The following is a 17,872-nucleotide window of genomic DNA, read 5'->3' as shown; positions in this document are numbered from 1 at the left end:
TAACAAAACATGTTTGCATTAGATTGGAAAACAGATCAGGAACATTAAATCATTATTTCCGTGATGTTAAATAAGAGACATTTGCTCCAGGACTGATGTATGGTTAGGCTCATCAAACCTTCTAGAACTGGAGCCGCCCCAGCCAAGTGCAGCCACCATTTCCATCTTCCTGACGTCTTTGGTGAGAGAGGGCTGGAGGAGGACAAGGACGACAATGGGAACGGCATTTAAGAGATAAGCCCCAGCATACGTGCTGAGTCACCAGAAGCCGGTAGCAGCTTCTGTAGACTGAAAGGCTGTAAATAACCTTCCTTCTGGGCAAAGATGTGTCTACATCCCAGCAGACAACTGAATGGGCCCGGCTCAGAGAGAGCTAGCTGACCTCACATGTCGGGGGCGGGGGGGGGGCCTTTAACCCTCAATGTGAAGTGGCGCTGTGCTACACACAAAGCTTTTCACGGTGGCAAACCCCCTCAGGACCAACCATGAGAGGCGATGCCAGGAGGGTAAGGGGAAGGTGGGGGGAAAGGGGAAACTGATCACAGTGATCTACATAGAACCCCCTCCCTGGGGGATGTACAACAGAAAAGTGGGTGAAACCCAATATTGGTCAGTGTGAGACATGAAACAAGAATAATAATTTATAAATTATCAAGGGTGAGGAATGGAGGGTAGGGGTGGAGGGGAAAATGAGATGATACCCAGGGCTAAGTAGAAAGAAAATGTTTTAACAATGATGGTGACAACAAATGTGCTTGACACAATATATGTATGTACGCATTCAGAGCTGTATGAGCCACAAGAAAAGGATAAAAAATAGTCCTTGGAAATAAGGTGTGTGTGTGTGTGTGTGTGTGTGTGTGTGTTGCAGGAAGCGAAGATGGGGCGCACGTAGACAAAGAGAAGGATATTATTTCAGGACCACGGCAAATGCCTTTTACAAGGGCTCGGCCAGCTCTTGGCACCAGGCACGAAACTAGTATTTAACAGACTGTTTCTGACACCGGAGAAAAGACTGAGGTAGGTACATGCTGCAGTTTAGAAATTGGGAAGAATGTACTGCCGATTCAAAATCATCAGAGGGGACGCCGTTTTATTTAAAGCTATCTAGTGCCAGTCAGCAGCCACTAAGAGGGCGTAACTGTGTGGGTGGACACAGCAGGTGTAGAGTAAGAAGCAGCAGTTTCCAGTGACTGCTTGGGGCTGTGAGCTCAAGTGCAGACCTTCTTCCACTTGAAGCACTGTACCTGTTGAGGCCGCAGTGCCTAAGGAACCAGCAAACTCTCCCTTACGACTCTTCCTTAACGGAATCATCTGTGCACAATACAGTGTCCTCCCCAACTGTCCCCGACCTTCCCACGGATTTGCAAATCCTTCCCTGGCCCCAATCCTCCCAAGCCTTGCTCAAACCTTCTGGGTGGACACCTTCCTGGGGTCCCCTGCTCTTCACCCAGACTGCTAGCCAGGGGCCCGTCAGTCCTCATTAAGTGGCTGTCAGACCCTCCATCTGTTCCCAAAGTGTCCCGTCATCTGCCGCTTCTGGAAATCTGGCTTGCTCTCTCTCTGATGCCATTTTTCCTGCTCCCACCCTTCTCGCCCGGCGCCAAGACAGAGGCATGACTGCCTTTAGGAATGCAACAAGAACACACAGTCTCCTCTGTCTACTGTTACAAAATCAGAGCGACGTTTTAAGCTGGTATGGTCCTGCTAATAAATTAACCATATTTTGAACACTGTCCAAAGAGTGAAATGTACCATGAAAAGGACTTTGTAGTGGGCAAGAAAACACCTCACGAGAAGGCAAAGGTATACACCACATGTATGTGCGTGTGTAGATGTATACACTCAGTCGCTCATCCAACCACTGCCATCAAGTGGATTTGACTCAGAGCCCCTGGACGACAGAGCAGAAGTACCCCAGTGGGTTTCCCAGAGCGCACAGCACCTCCTTCTCCCATGGAGTGGCTAGTAGTTTGGAACTGCTGACCGTGTGGCTAGCAGCCCGACACCTCTAGGCAACCAGAACTCCTACACACAGAAACACACACGTAACCTCTGCGTGTACATGACACTGACACCCACCGCATGCACACCCACGGGGGTATATGTGGCAGTGTCCGCTGCTATTTCCATTTCCTGAACGGTCAGTGACACTAAACCTAAACCTGACTGTTAAGCTACGGGCAAACGGAATCCTCAGTTCTTTGATGACTCGGGCAGGGGTCCATGTAGGCATTTTAGAAAGAGCTTATTATGAATCAAACTCGAACCAAACCCTTTGTCGCCGAGTCCATGCCAACTCGCAGCCCGTCGGCCTGAGCAGAACCTGTCCACAGGTTTGCACAGGCTCTGTTGACAGACGCCGACAGCCACAGCTTTCTCCCACTGGGTTCCGAAAACGCACTCTGGCTTGGCAGCTAAGTGCTTCACCACGGAACCACCAGGGCTCCTACTTAATCCAAGCGGGCCGGGGTGTCGCCACGCACCGCTTACTTCTCTGACTTGGTGAATCCAGCTTCCGTGTGCAGTTGCTTCTGTTGAACCGCCACTCTCCCCAGTGCCCGAGATTTGCCAACAAGGAGCAAGTGCGCCTTTGCTTTCTGAATCCGGTCACAAAATGTCCACCTGAGAGTCTGCACCAATGGTCCTGAACTTCACTGATGGGTCCTTGAAGCATCTTGTGACAAACACACTAAACAAACCGAACAAGGTTTCCCAGGCTTCATCCTTAGAGACTCTGATTCCACTGGCCTGAGGTGAAGTCCCCGGTCTGCAGACCAGACTCAGCACGTCTTCTAAATCAATGGGGGCAGTCGGATCCGGGTTCAAAGCACGCGTCTTGCTATGTGCTTTGATCACCCGCCCTCCCCATCACATCACATCAACTAGAGCCAGACGCTCACCATCGTCTTTGGAAGCTCCAAGGAACTCTGCCCTACTCCTTACCCCAGTCATCCTGAGAGACGTGACAAAACGCCGATCTACCGCCTTGATAACAATGGCTGTTTGATATGTCTTTGTATGGTTTTGCACAGAGTTATTTAACCATGTCCTGCATGGTAAGTATTCGGACTATTTTAAGCCACCAATAATGATGGCATAAATCCCTCATGAGGTAAAGCTCACGGTACAATTGCTGTGTGTGCACTTAGACGTGAGGGGTCCAGATCAGAGTGTGCGTGCACTGAGTGATTCCGCGCTGTTGCTGGGAGGTGCCTCTGCGCTGGCTGGGACTCCTAGCAACCCGGTGGACGAGAAGGAACCACTGCCCGGACGGCCGCTTCTCCACAAGCACCGCTCCTGTGGTGTCCCCCGGGGCAGCCCCTGTGCTGCTCCGTCTTGCTGAGAGGTCCCCTCCTTGTGCAGACCTCTGCTTTCCCGAGCGTGCTGTTGACGCAGGAACTGCGCTCTGCTGAATGCACGTCCAACGCATGCGAGCCCAACGCCCGCCACCCTTGCTTCTAAGAACATTGTGGCTCGATACACTTCCAAGACAGATTTTCAGTTTATTCAAGGCTCATGTCCATACCATAAATTAAATCCATTGATTCACCTCCAGCCTCCTTTGCTTACTGCTCAGCTTTCACAAACACGGGGCACCTGGAAGCACCAGCGCGGCTGGGCCGGTAGTACCTTAGTCCTCATGGTGACAGCTTTGCTCTTTAACTCTCCAACGAGCTCTTCTGCAGCAGATTGGCCCAAGGCTATAGGTCCTTTGAATTCTTGATGTGGCATTTTTATTCTACACTTTATATGGTCAGCATTTCACTACAATGCTCAAGTTCGAGGTGGAAAGCAAACAGATTTACTCTGTCCACCCCCATACTTGTGACCAAATGAGATCAAGAGCTGACGATTTACCTACCACCTTCCTTTCTGAGTGTCTACATAGGAACAGCCCTGCATTGGAATGGAGAAAGCTTTTACGGGAGATTTCATGGACAAGAAGACAAAGCACCCACACAGGATCTAACACGCTCCCACTTGAGAGTAGAAAATAAAACCCGTTTGTCGCCCAGGACTAAAGGCTTAGCACAGGATGCTGAAGGGCTGTGGGACAGAGATCCAGCTCAACAAGGAGCCTGCGACACAGAGGTCAGCAACAGTATCTGCCATACAGCCCGCTTTTTCATGTTAACGGCGCACAACAACTTCAAACAAACAACAATTCAAAAACACCCACAACAACAAAACCAGGCCAGACGGACACTCTTAGGGAGCTCATAATAATCCATGAGAGCTCACAAAAGGGACTGTGTTAGCTTTCTTGTTAGATGGCGTGGAGTCAGCGTCAGTTCTGACTCATAGCGACCCTACAGACAATAGAGCAAACCGTGCCCAATCCTGCAGTCCTGCCTCATCCTCAAAACTGTTGCTATATCTGAGTCCAGCGTGGCTCACCGGGGCCTTCTTCTTGTCCACCGACTATCCTGCGCTTGAACAAGCATGGCTGCTTTCCCCAGAAACCTGTCTCTCTTGATAGCAGGTCCAAAGTGAAGTCTCTTGATCTGCGATTCCATGGAACATTCCCGCTGGATTCAAGACACATTTGCTTGTTTTGGCGACCGTCCGGGTTCTTCACCGGCCACAATGCAGATGCGTCATGTCTTCTGCTGTCTTCCTCAATCATCACTGTCAGCTTTCACAAGGCTGTGAGGTGAGTGGACACATGCCATGGCTGGGGTCAGGCCCATCTCAGTCCCTACAGTGACAGTGTTGCTCTTTGATACTGTAAAGAGGTCTTGTATCCCACAGCGGCTCAGTACAATCTCTCATTTGATTTCTTAACTGCTGCTTCCGTGAGCGTTGGTTGTGGATTCATGGAAAAGGATATCCTTGTGTATTAAACAAGACTGATTTTGGTGTGTATCACTATGAACCGTTTGTTATGGGCACAAGAAATAGAACAAACACCAGGCTGCTCATCACACCATTTAAATGCACTCTTCATTTCAAAGTTGCTCTCCATTTCCAGGGTCTCCAGAGCAGCATCACAATATTACCCAATTCTCCCAGAGGCGACTCTGGTGGTAATCCCGTGAAGTTACTTCATCACCTGAAGCCCAAACCATTAAGTTCAAAAACCCGTAAGGATCCCAGCATCTATGAAGCCCACGATGCTTCCAAACAGATGCCGGCGAATGGATGTTGAAGAGAATCCAGCAGTTGTAAAACCCCTGACGAAAAGAGGCAGAAGATTCACAGTCATATCAGGGACCTAAACCAGAATTTCAGAAATGACCCTGAATCAACTAGAAGGAGCCCTAGTGGAACAGCGGGTTAAGCACTGGCCTGCGAACTGCAAGGTCAGGGGACCATCCTCTCCCAGCCACTCCATCGAGTCACCGTGAGTCAGGACTGACTGAGGGCAGGGGGGCTGACACCAGCTGTGACATCACTAACTCGACTGCTATCCTTGAGTCGGCCCCTGGCGCATGGAGAACCCCTGCAGAGTGAGACACGCGCTTCTCTCAGAAAATACTCATCACTGGGCCTGCCCCATGCCTGTGGTCAGCTGGAGGTGGGCCACTGTGGTCCAGAAGGTTCGCTCTAACGGCCTAACTTCTTAGAAGTCAATCACGAGGTTCCTCTTTCTAGTCTGTCTTACTCTGGAAGCTCAGCTGAAGCCTGCTGACCACAGTGACAAGGAACCAGCTTCACGAAGAGACATGTGGTGAGTGGGCTCAAGGCACATTGGCTGGGAATTAAACCCAGGTCTCCTGCATAGAAGGCAAGAATTCTACTGACTCACCATGACCCCCCTTACCAAGGATAAGGAGATTTAACTCTGGAAGCAGGTTTTGGCATAAGCTAGGGGTCGGTGGAAGATAGGTCTAGCTATCTTAACCTGTGAATCTAGTTTCAAATAAATGAAATAAAAACCTATTTTCCACTAAACAGAAAAATAACAAAACAAAAGAAAACCAACACCATCACCCTCACCCCTCCACCCTCCACCAAAAAGCAACCAACAGAAACAAGAACAAAACACTGGACTACAGTTCAATCAATTCTGACTCACAGCGTGGCCCTGCCCGTAAGGTTTCTCAGGCTCCAAGTCCTCGCAGAAGCCCACGGCTGTCCCATGTTTTCCCCAGGCCACCTGCCTTTTGCTTGGTCGCTGAGCACCTTAACCTGGCCCCCTGGACCTGCTCCTAAAGGCACGAGCAAGGGGACAGTAGCACCTGTCAAACAAATACCACTGGCTATGAAAAGATCAGCTCTCCCTCGAAAGGGCCTTTTTGTCTTGAGATGAATACAGTGTGGCGTGAAATCAATCCCGTGAAGATATGCGCGATAATTTAAGCTCCTAAACACATGCACACCCCACCCCCACCCTCACCCCGGTGCTTCGGTGCTAGCTGGGGCAAATGCAGGACGCTCCTGATCCCCAGTGCTGGAGGGACGATGAAGGGAACTGCAGAGGGCAGGCCCTACAGGGACAAGAATGTCTGGCGATGGCACCGCTGCCTAATTTTAGAGCCTGACAGGTTGAGAGGAGAATGCTCAGAGGAGGTGCTGCACGTCCCTTTCATCAGAGCTGACAGAGGCCACTCGGTGGCCTGTGTTAAGTGTGACCAATACATCTGACAAGGAGCAGAGCACTCGGAGATTCGTCAGCATGAGGAGGGGCCTAGACATTGCATCACCCCACGATCAGGGCCAAAGACGCCCTTCAGGCTCCATGACCTTGTGAAAGGAGCATCGGGGGAACATTCTGGGACCTCGAGGGAGAGAGGGCACATTTGTGTGTAGTGATGGAGTTAAAAATACTAGCCCAGCATTAGAAGGTTATAATCCTGTCTGTTTTCTGGGCACTTAACTTTGAAGGAGGGGGAGGAGTCTAAGAGTCACCTTTGGGCGGAAAATATAAAAGGAACTTTCTATTCCAGACTGTTTAGTTCGCTTTTCAAAGGATGGCTGGACGTTTTAAAACATCAGATCCACAAACTCCTGTGGGGCTCCTCAAGAGCAGCAAAGGCAATCTATTAAAAACCTCTTCTTTATTGGGGTGGAGGTGGGGTGGGGTGGGGGTGGGGGTGGGGAGGAGGTGGGGTGGGGTAGGGAGGGGGTGGGGAGGGGCATTTCTTGAGCCACGACACTGTGCTAACTGCTATGAAAGTCTGGACAAGCAAACTCCGGGGCTCGCCAAGGCCCGGCCACCCTTCCCGTGGAGTAATAGCCTCTTCCTGGCTTCAAACTGAGAAGCAAGCCGGGACACACAAACGCATTATCAGCTAATGCTTCCACATATTTAAAAACAAATAATAAATTAACTGCCAGTTTATTCCTTTATTTAAAGAGAAAGCAGAAAATATTGTTCTCAAAATTGTTCAATTGTTTTCAAAATTGAAACAACTTTAAAATGGGTCAAAAGGGATATCAAATAATAGGGCATTATTACATTTTAACCTAACTACATTTGCCAGGAGAAGCCCTGGTGGTGTACTGGTTACTCACGGGGCTGCAATGCACAAGGTCAGCAGTTCACAACTACCAGCTCCTCAGAGGGAGAGGGATGGGGCTTTCTGCTCCTGTAAAGACTTACAGTCTCCGAAACTCACAGGGCAGCTCCACTCTGCTCTAGAGCGCCCCTATAGGTCGGCATCACATCCACAGTATTGCTATTGGACACTCACAGGCCCCTTCCCCGACTGCTAGTCTGGCCCCGGTCACCTCTGCACCCAGCACAGTACCTGGGAGAAAGTGGGCACTTAGAAATGGTATCTTGGATATGCAAAAATGAATTCTCAAATTGGGGCTTGGGTTTTCATCAAATAAATTCAGGGAAAAACCTCACTTAAAATGGCATTTCATTAAAAAAAAATCACACCCGGAGCAAACAACTGTGTTTAGCATCAAAATATTTGCAAGCTGAAAAGTAATAAAATGAAATGAATGCTAGTTGAGGTACTTAACAGCCTCTGAAGGAGTTTTAGGGTCACATATTTCCAACCTATTTATTACTACTGCCAAATATTTAATAGCTGGCATTTTCCTTATGTGTAGGCATCATGTATTAATTCAGCAGTACATGGCATATGAGCATGGTATGGCTCTTCAACTGTTTAGTTATGGTAATTTACTGCATGAGATTACACCTGTGTAATAAGACCCCCTGGCTAGGATATGTAAAGTGCACTGCAAATGCTCATTAACACAATCCTGCAGCAGACCCTTGTTTATGTTATTGTACTAGAAAAGTAGGGTTAGCGGACAGTGTGCTACAAAGACAAATAGTGGCTAGAACGTTCATTAACAGATGAGCACTGTGCAGCTTTAACGTTTGATTGTGGCTTAAAAGGACGAACTGAGATAGGGAGACAGGGAGAGAGACAGAGAGCTATCGGTGGGGACAAAGGCAGAGCGTTAGTGCCATGAAGTAGTCCAGCATGGCGAGGGGTTGCGAAACAGACCCGCACAAGGCTGTACCAGCCAAAGCCCTAGAACCGGAATGTGACCACAGGAATACCTGGGCTGTTTTTCACTTGTTCCTCACCTTCAAGGAGAAAGTGAGAGTCACAATTTTTACTGTGGATAAATCCATGGAAGATGAATTTGGAAGCAACGTTTTCTGGTACAAGGGCATTTCGGGAGTGCTGGTTGGGCATGTGTTATTCTGTGACTGCACCCTGACTCGCTGCAATTGGGGATTGCTCGGACAACACAAATGCACACCACCAAAAGGAATCCTGCAGGTGAGGAAGCGGCAAGAAGGAAACCCAAGTAGCTTAGGGAACAATCGTTAAGAAGCCCAGACATACCACAGTTCATTTCCCCACCCCCTACGGGAAAACGTGGGGCCAGGAGTGGACTCACGCTGGCTAGAGCCTGCTGCAAAGAGCTGGTCAATTAGAAGGTACCCAGCTAGAGGCTTGCAGGGCACATCACAAATAGCTAGTAGGAAATGACTCACCAGGGGATGGAGGGAAAGGGGGGGGGGTGGAGAAGGCAAATCACCAAGTGCAGAAATCCTGCCATGAGGTAGGAGGAAAAATCCTTTGGGATTTCTATTCTCTGTGAAGCGTTGCTTGATATTGGTGCAGTGGAGTAGCACTGACAAAACCTTATCAGTGCAACCCTACGTACATACATGGTTTTGTTTTCTGATGACTATGAAATGCTTTCTACAACCTTGTTTTTATTTTGGTTATGGTGACAACAGAAAGATCTTGTCTCTGTTAAAAATGTTTTTAATATACTTCTAGTCATAAATATATAAATATATATATATATGAAAATGTGGGTGGACGGGCTATACACACACACATCCTGGCCACCCACATTTTCATGACCAGGAGGTATTAAGATGACAAAAAAGAAGAGGCAAAGGAAACAAAAGCTGAAGATGAATCGTGGAGTCCTGTCCCTGGGGCATCTAGAAATGAACCCCAGACTGTGGTGACGCTAGATGGCATTCAGAAGGGTGGAAGAGGAGTAACGGATACTTATGAAGCATTGGGAGTACACACAAGATGATCTAGCAATTAACACACAGGTCTTGGGTTGTGAGGAGACCCTCCCAGTGAATGGGGGCTAGCTTGCCCACCTCCACTGTGAAAGAGCACCGTGCAACTTTGGCGCTTGGCATAAGTTACATGGCTTCCTCAGCTCTCAGTGTGACTTCCTTTTGTCCTAGGCCTTTGCTTCTGCTTTTAGACCCATGCTCACACTCCCGACCAAGACAACTTGTTCTCGGACTCAGAGCAAATGGATCAAGGTAAGTACACATGTGAACTGTTAGATGGTCTTAAGAAGATGTTTTGTTGGCACCCTGAGCCAGACAAGTGCTCCGCGGAGGCCCACACCTCAGTGTCCAACAGCCCTGGAGCTCGTGGATGCCCACAACCAGTGTCTACCGTCACAGCAAGCTTGCAGGCACTGCCTGTCAATCCACAGTAAGGATTGACCCATCAACCTGGTCAGAAGACCTTTTCCTTACATCAATCTTGCATTGTCCAGGAGTGGCCCATTTGCTCTTCCTTGAGTAGGATCCCTCGAGAAAAATATTCTTTTTGCACAGTGAGCAACACTTCTAACCAAAAATCCAAATTAGGAAAAATTCATTCCTCCCAATGCCAACATCTCTTTGGGTACCAAATTCACCCCTTCAGAATATATCCCGAGACTTCCTTTGGGATATCTCAGTATGGGACTGGTCCAGCTGATGTAAAACAAACTTCATGTTAACCACATTTCTCCAACTCTCTAAGGCACAGTGAAGCACGTCAGTAACCCCAGCCTACGGCCCAAAGAGAAATACCTGCCTCAGCAAGGCCGCCGCACATCGCGGGTCCTGTACTTCAACCGGCATTGTCACCATCCTAGCTCTTGGCCTAGTCTTACCAAAGCGGTTCACCTGTTTTGTGTCTTCCAAAATGGAAGTAATCAAATTATAAACTCTATTAAGCCAAGATTATTATCCTCAAGGACCCGTATCTGGACCCTACCTCAACCTCACCCTCCCTTTATGGGCCCCTGGGTGGACAACCTCTTCAAAAGCAGGGAGGAGCCAGACCCCAATTCGCTTGTCACTCATGTTTCAGCAGCAAATCGCTAACACAGCCAACAGTCATTCCCCAAGGATTTCAGTCCATACTTCTTGAGTAGGGAATGCCAAGCAGGAAGCTTATGGAAGAAAAAAAAAAAGAGTAGTCTCCCAAAGGCCCACCAAAGAGCAAGGAATAGCTAGTGATTCTCATAAATAGCAGGGTTTTTCCGAAGAGATCAGGCACACACTGGAAGGCTATGGGAAGAGACGTGTGCAGTGAGGACCAGCTACATCGCAGGCACGCTTATGCACACCCACCGAAGGCGAGGGCATTGGCAGAAAGGACCAGCTGCGTTGTTCCACACACACACCTGAGCATCCAATAGGACTCTGCCGATACACACAACTCCGCCCTCCGAGCGGATATGGGCGGAGGCCAGCCTGGGAGGGCGGCTAAGCAAGAGAGGGCGTGGCCTCAGCTTCTGCCACCTTTCACTCCGTGGAAATTAAGTGGATCTTCCAGAAGCCGCTAAATGTCTACACACCAATGCACCACTCTGCCCTTCCCAGCGCTGTGCCAGGCCCTGCAAAACTGAGGACGGAGGACGTGGATGTCAGCTCCCTTTAGAAACCGGATTTGGCCCTTTCATTTTGGTACAGTTGACACCATTCCTCTTGGGAGCGGAGCACGGGCCCGCGAGGCTCCTGCTGGGACTGATGGGCAGCACCTGCCCACGTCGGTAGGTCATAAAAAGGGAGGTAACCGACCCGCAAATCTTTGAATGAGTTTAAACTCTTATTTTTTGAAACTCCTTAAAAAAAAAAAAACACCCACCCATGTAGGCTGGCTGTTCAATCTATGGCCACCTGACTTTTCTGAAGTCTGTTTTCCTGTTAGTAAATCTGCACTCACTTTGAAAAGCTTGAACCAACCTCTACTCCCCTCAAATGCTTCATCACTCTGCTGCAGGGCTTAGATTTTAAAAAGGCTTCCAGGCATTTCTAACACTCGAGTGCGGTGATCGCCCCTGTTCTGATGGAAGAAAAGTCCTGACACAAGGGACTGACCTTGTGTGTAACCTGGGGCTGTCTGGACCTTGGATTTTTAATATGATGGGCTTTCTAGGGGTTGGTCCCTACCCATGGGTTGTATGCAAGTCAGATGCTGTAACCTGGGGACGGTGGGTATTTCGGAAAGGAAATTTTCCATGTTTTTGGGTTTCTGGCACTGACGAATAGAGGAGTGCAGAGCCCGTCAGCTCCCAGGGCTGCTCCCACACATTCATCAAGTATTTAAATGCATGGCTCTGTGTCCTGTCTCTGGGATACAGCTGTGGACAAAACTGCATCCAAGAGGAGATGGATGGAGACATAAACAAGTGAAAACATAGCATGGGGGGGGGTGGTAAGTACAAGAAAGAAAATTATGCAGCTGGGCGAGGGCTGCTATGCTGGACAGGGAAGGAGTGGCTCACTGGATGTGGTAGAGTAAGTGAAGGTGTAGGTTAAGAGTGGGGGTGAGCATTCCAGGGGGGAGGGCAGGGGGGAGTCAGCAGGAACCCAATGAAGTGATAAGGGAAAGACTGGCTCAAGATGGAAGTCCTGGGAGAGGCCAGGGGCTAGATTGTGGGGGTCTTATGGGCATGACTCAAGACGGATCACACTAGCAGACAAGCAGCATCTTAAGGGATATGCTATTTATTAAGAAGCCTCATGATCCTATCAAACAACAGCAGCCATCGCCTTTTTATTGTTGATTTCTGAACTGCCTGCCCTGCCGGCTATGCTGACCCCAGCCCAGGACAACTTAAGCCATTCGCCGAACTGACACCACTGGAAATGCTTAATATTGTGCACTAGAGTGTTTACCATAATTCATTGATGTCATCCCCAAGAAAAGATATTAGCCACATTATACTTATGCTTTTCTCTGGACACAAGAGCACCATGCTACGGTCATTCCAGCAAACAGCAGTCAGTTTCGTCAAACACAGTACAAATCAGACCCCGACACTAGCCCTGTTCTAGCTCCGGGCAAACCCAGTGGCTCCAGAGGTGTGGCGATTCCTTGAGCTCTCTAGGGAAAGCTCTCCTTAGAGGACTGTAGACTAAGGAAGGGCTTGGAGCAAATGGATGGAAAAAAATGAAAGAGAAAGGAGACAGAGCCAGCGGCTGGCCACCGTGACAGATTAACCCCCCACTGTCTCTAGTGGCCACTGACTTCTCCTCCATGCCTCCAGCCCCTGCTTCAACCCTGCCGCCCGCCCCAGACATCAGGCATTTGAAGAACGAGGAAAACTAATGTGAGTTTCCTGGCTCCAAAAGGGTCCAGGAGAGGAGTGACGGAGGCAGGAAACTTGTGGGCAGAATGGAAGCAGACACGTGCGAAGACGCCCTACAGCCCAGTCTGCCAGCTCCAGCCACGTGGACTCAGCAGAACCTCATTGGTTGTTCATTTTTTATTAATAAAGTAGGAAAACAAACACTACTTAATTAAAAATATATATGCTCAAAATACCAACTCTCCCAAAATTTTGAGTGTGCAAGAAAAATACAATGAGGTCCTTGGAGAAAAGGAAACTGACTATTCAGTAGGGTTTGCTAGAATTGTTTGTACTTTTAAAGAAAATGCTTGGAGGAAGAAAAGATGACAAGCACTAAGCCCCCTCTCACCAATCACCTTTCAGCCAACCAGAGACAGACAGTGAACATTCAGACCTGTGAGGAATGTGCCCCTCAGAACAATCGCCCTAAGAGACCCAAGGAACAGGACTAACCTGAAAAGGAGGCTCAGAAGGCAGGCGGGTGGGAGAGAAGGGGGTGGGGGACAGAGGAGGAAGTAGCAAGAGTGCCGCTGCACTGCGTGAAGGGTGACAAATCCTGAAGTAAAACCCATACATCAATTAGGGACTGAAAACTAACCTGCTCTGGAAATTGCCACTGAGGCCACAACCTTAATACAATGGATGACTTTGTTTTTCTTTATCATTTTATTGGGGGCTCATACAATTCCTATCATAATCCACACATACATCCATATACATTTGTACATTCGTTGCCATTATCATTCTCAAAACATTTGCCTTCTGTTTGAGCCCTTGGTATCAACTCATTTTTCCCCTTCCTCTCCGCATCCCCCTTCCTCGTGAACCCTTGATGATTCATAATTATTATTTTGTCATGTCTTATACTGTCTGATGTCTCCCATCACCCACTTTGCTGTTGTCTGCCCCCCAGGGAGGGGGTTATATAGAGATCCTTGTAATCGGTTCCTCCTTTCTACCCCACATTCCCTCCACCCTACCGGTATCGCCACTCTCACCACTGGTCCTGAAGGGATCATCTGTCCTGGATTTACTGTGTTTCCAGTTCCTATCTGTACCAGTGCACATCCTCTGTTCTAGCCAGATTTGTAAGATAGAACTGGGATCATGATAGTGTGGTGGGGGTGGGGGGTAGGAAGCATTTAAGAAGTAGAGGAAAGTTGTATATTTCATTGTTGCTACACTGCACCCTGACTGGTTTGTAGCCTCCCCAAGACCCTTCTATAAGGGGATGTCCAGTTATCTACAGATGGGTTTTGGGTTCCCAATCTACATTGCCCCTCATTCTCAATGATGTGATTTTTTTTTTTTTGTTCTTTGATGCCTGACACCTGATTCCTTCGACATCTCGTGATCACAGACTGCTGTACTTCTTCCATGTGGGCTTTGTTACTTCTGAGCTAGATGGCCGCTTGTTTACCTTTAAGACCCCAGCCGCTATCTCTTTTGATAGCCAGTCACCATCAGCTTTCTTCACCGCATTTGCTTATGCATCCGCTTTGTCTTCAGCGATCATGTTGGGAAGGTGAGCATCATGGAATGCCAGATTAATAGAACACAGTGTTCTTGCACTGAGGAAGTACTTGAGTGGAGGCCCAATGTCCATCTGCGAACTTACTACTAAACCTATAAATATATGCACATAGATCTACTTCCCCATCATCATATACAAATATATTTACATATGGACATGCCTGTAATTAGACCTCTATCAATGCCCTTTGCCTCTGAGTTGTTTCCTCTATTTGGGATGAATTTCGTCCCACCATTGATGATGCAGCCCTTTCTCGGGAAAGTGTGTTTGTCCGCAGATTTAGTTCTGGCCACCCTACTCCCTCCCCTTCTAGGTGTACACAGGACTGGCTGGTTGCACCCCCACCCACAGCACAGCTTGTCAGGACAGTATGGCACCAGGTGGAGGACCAACAAAGAACCAGAGGCCTGGGTTTCAGTAACCTTGGCACTTAATCATTGTGTGGCTTGGTCAAGGTATAACTTCCCTACACCTCAGGTTCCTCAACTAGAAAACAGAAGTCCTAAGAGTGTGGACCTCACAGGGCGATTTTTCTAAGAAATGAGGCAGCCCACATAGAATACTGGCATGGACTAACATACTCCAATCACACACTCAGCTATCTTTTAGAAGACCCGTTGACTATCCTCTTTTGCATTTCACCTAAGATACCCATAGCAGGGACAAGAAAGGATGCTTCCACAGAAGTGTGAGGACCTGGTTAAATCATGAAAACTGTGTAGGACTTTGAGAGAGAGAGTAAGGGAAAATCAGTAGTCCTAGGGTGGAGACGGAGGAAGGCAAGCAGAAGTGAGTCTGAGCATGGTGGTCCTGGGCTTGCTTGGGAAGTGAACCTGGACAGAGGTAGGGTGGAGAGTCTGCCCGAGACACTCGGTCAGGAAATGCGTTTCCCACATGGGAAGGGCATGAATTCAGGGGAGCTGAAGGGTAGAATGTTATGGATTGAATTGTGTCCCAATAGCTGCTAACCACTTAGTTAGCAGTTCAAACCCACCAGCTGCTCGCTCCACAGGAAGGAGATGAGGCTGTCTGCTCCAGTAAAGATTTAAAGTCTTAGAAACCCAAAGGGACCATTCTGGCCTGCCCTATCGGGTCACCATGAGTAGGAAGTGACTGAATGGCAGGAAGAAAATACGTTGGTATCCTAACCCTTGGGAGAAAGCTGGGGGCTTTCTACTCTGTTCTATAGGGTAGCTATGCATCGGAAGACACCCACTGGAAGGCAGTGAGCCAGGTCCCCCACTCCCCCCCAAAAAACTCCTAGCGTCCTGGTGGTTTAGTGGATAGGAGTTGGGCTGTGGTCTGAGTGGCCCACAGTTCGAACCCACCAGCAGCTCTGCCGGCCACAACGGCTTTCTGAACAGTTAGCACCTCAGAAAGCCAGGTCAGCTTCGTCTCAATGGCACTGGGTTTGTTTTGAGTTTGCACTCTTATCTGTGGATGGAATCCCATTTGGAAACGCTTTTTTCTTTGTTATGCTAATGAGATGGCAGCATGCAGAGTGTTCTGAAACTTTGCAGCCTTGAACAGATTCGGTTTATCAACAAGGAAACCAGAAAGGGAAAATTCAGGAGGGGGCTTCAGAAAGTGGGTGAGAAAATAGAACTAAAAGATACTGGAATTTTCCCACAGACTTTGCACAGCTCGCTCATAGATGGCATTTGTTAGGAGACTGAGGCACTCTGTCAACCTCCGGGTAGTGTTGGGTCGAGGGAGGCACAAGGAGTGGGGTGGAGGAGCTCAGACTTGGCACCAGGACCCGAAAGGTCTATGTCCCTCTGGAGCCCCCTCCCCAGGCTCGCCCTGACCTGATCGTAACACTGCAAGATTTCCACCCACCTCTCAACCCGGGGAATGAGCCTACTTCTCCGAAACCCAGGGTAGGGGACCCTGCATCCAAAGCAAAAGATTATACTTGGAGACATGGAAACTTCTTCCTCTGGCCTTCACAAGCCGATGACACTCATAGCAATAATGTTTTTTCCTCCTGGGAGCTAATGGCATATTTCCAGTGCTAGGTCTATCTTTGTTCACCCAGCATCTACTGACCGTCCAGGTCACGCCAGGCAAAGCAGGGAGGAGGGGAGGGGAGGGCAGGAAAGGAAACCACAGCAGGTGGAGAGCCCACATGTCTCTTCGGTCCCGTTGCCTGAAGAGACAGAGTAGAGAAAGTAGCTAAAGAACAATTGCTTCGTTGGCGATCTACAAAACATGTTCCTCTGGGGCTTAGGAGGAACAGTACCCTCCTCAAGGCAGAGGGAATCTAAGTAACTATCAGCTTCCCGTTTCTAGATGCCCTCCTACTCCTATTTGTGTTTGTCTCACTTTACTTATAAGGAAGGCGGAAGTGCAGAGAGTCTGGAATGGACGGACCTTTCCGAGAAAAAGCAGGAGGTAAGGTCGCCTGCGTTGGGTCTAAGAGTTCTGTTCAGGTTCACTGAACAAGCAGGGGTCCCGAGCTAGCGGTTCCAAAGCAAATCTGTGACTATTCTCTTGATTTCTCGTTGGAGTCTGCCTGGTACTATTATCAGACGAAATGACAACCCCTGAATATGATGTTGGTAGATGGTTTCTGGCTTCCTTTAGAAACTTAGCACAGACAAGATGGCAAGAATATAAACACATTACATTTTATTTCATATTTTAAAATGATATTTTAAGTTACCCAATAGTAGGTAACATTTAACATTTAAATAAAGTTCCTCAGATTAAAACACACACACACACACACACACACACACACACACGAGACAAAGAACTCTCTTTTTACATGCAACAAGGAGACAACACTCTACTAGATTACTAAAAAATATTTATCTGTGGATGAATTTATAGGTCTTTTGTTTTCTCCCCCTTTACACAGGGATGGTTTTTTGTTTAATACACAAGGGTTTACGTGTGATAGAAGCACATTTCTAATTGTAAGAAAGCTTGGGACCATTCAGTCTAATCTGCTTATTCAAGAGATGAAGAAACGGAGCTAGAAAGTTACGAACTTCTGGTAACAGGTCCCTCGGTGGCAGAAATGCTAGGGGTCCAAACTCACACAGAGATGCCATCGCCTGAACAGCCTGCTGAGCTGTGTGAGAGGACAGCCCAAACCACACTGGGAGCAGGTCCACTCTACACACACACACACACACACACACACACACACACACACGGGGTCACCAAGAATCGCAGCTGACCTGCTGCCAGCCAGCACCAGCAGCAGCACAGATCTGGAGTTCTGGGCTTGGTCTCTGCCAACGATGGGCAGCAGGAACTGGCTTAAGTTACATATTTCTCCTTTAAGTCTTCTCTGGTGTAAAGTGGCAGGTCTCAGCTAGATGAACCCTGGTGCGTATGTAACGGGATGGCATCATACAACTTGGCCCTGCGCCTAAAACCAAGCTCACCCCCCCCCCCCAAACAAACCCCAAACAAAAACACATTGGCTGGAGAAAACACCGAGGTGACAGCTGCAAAGTCAGAGATTTGTCGGTCAGGGTGCCTTACGCCCGCCCTTCCATCGCAGACGGT

The 17,872-nt window shown here is 48.5% G+C and overlaps 1 protein-coding gene across 1 annotated transcript in view; it reads right to left on the bottom strand.

The window, feature by feature from the left end:
• Window positions 1-17,872, bottom strand: part of PREP (prolyl endopeptidase) — a 114,104-nt gene that overhangs the window by 11,632 nt on the left and 84,600 nt on the right. The gene's annotated exons all lie outside the window — the stretch shown is intronic.

This window comes from Tenrec ecaudatus, chromosome 7, assembly GCF_050624435.1.
Source record: "Tenrec ecaudatus isolate mTenEca1 chromosome 7, mTenEca1.hap1, whole genome shotgun sequence".
In the NCBI taxonomy this organism is placed as follows: domain Eukaryota; kingdom Metazoa; phylum Chordata; class Mammalia; order Afrosoricida; family Tenrecidae; genus Tenrec; species Tenrec ecaudatus.
Note: the sequence above shows the minus strand (reverse complement) of the source record. Positions and strands in the feature narration are given on the sequence as shown.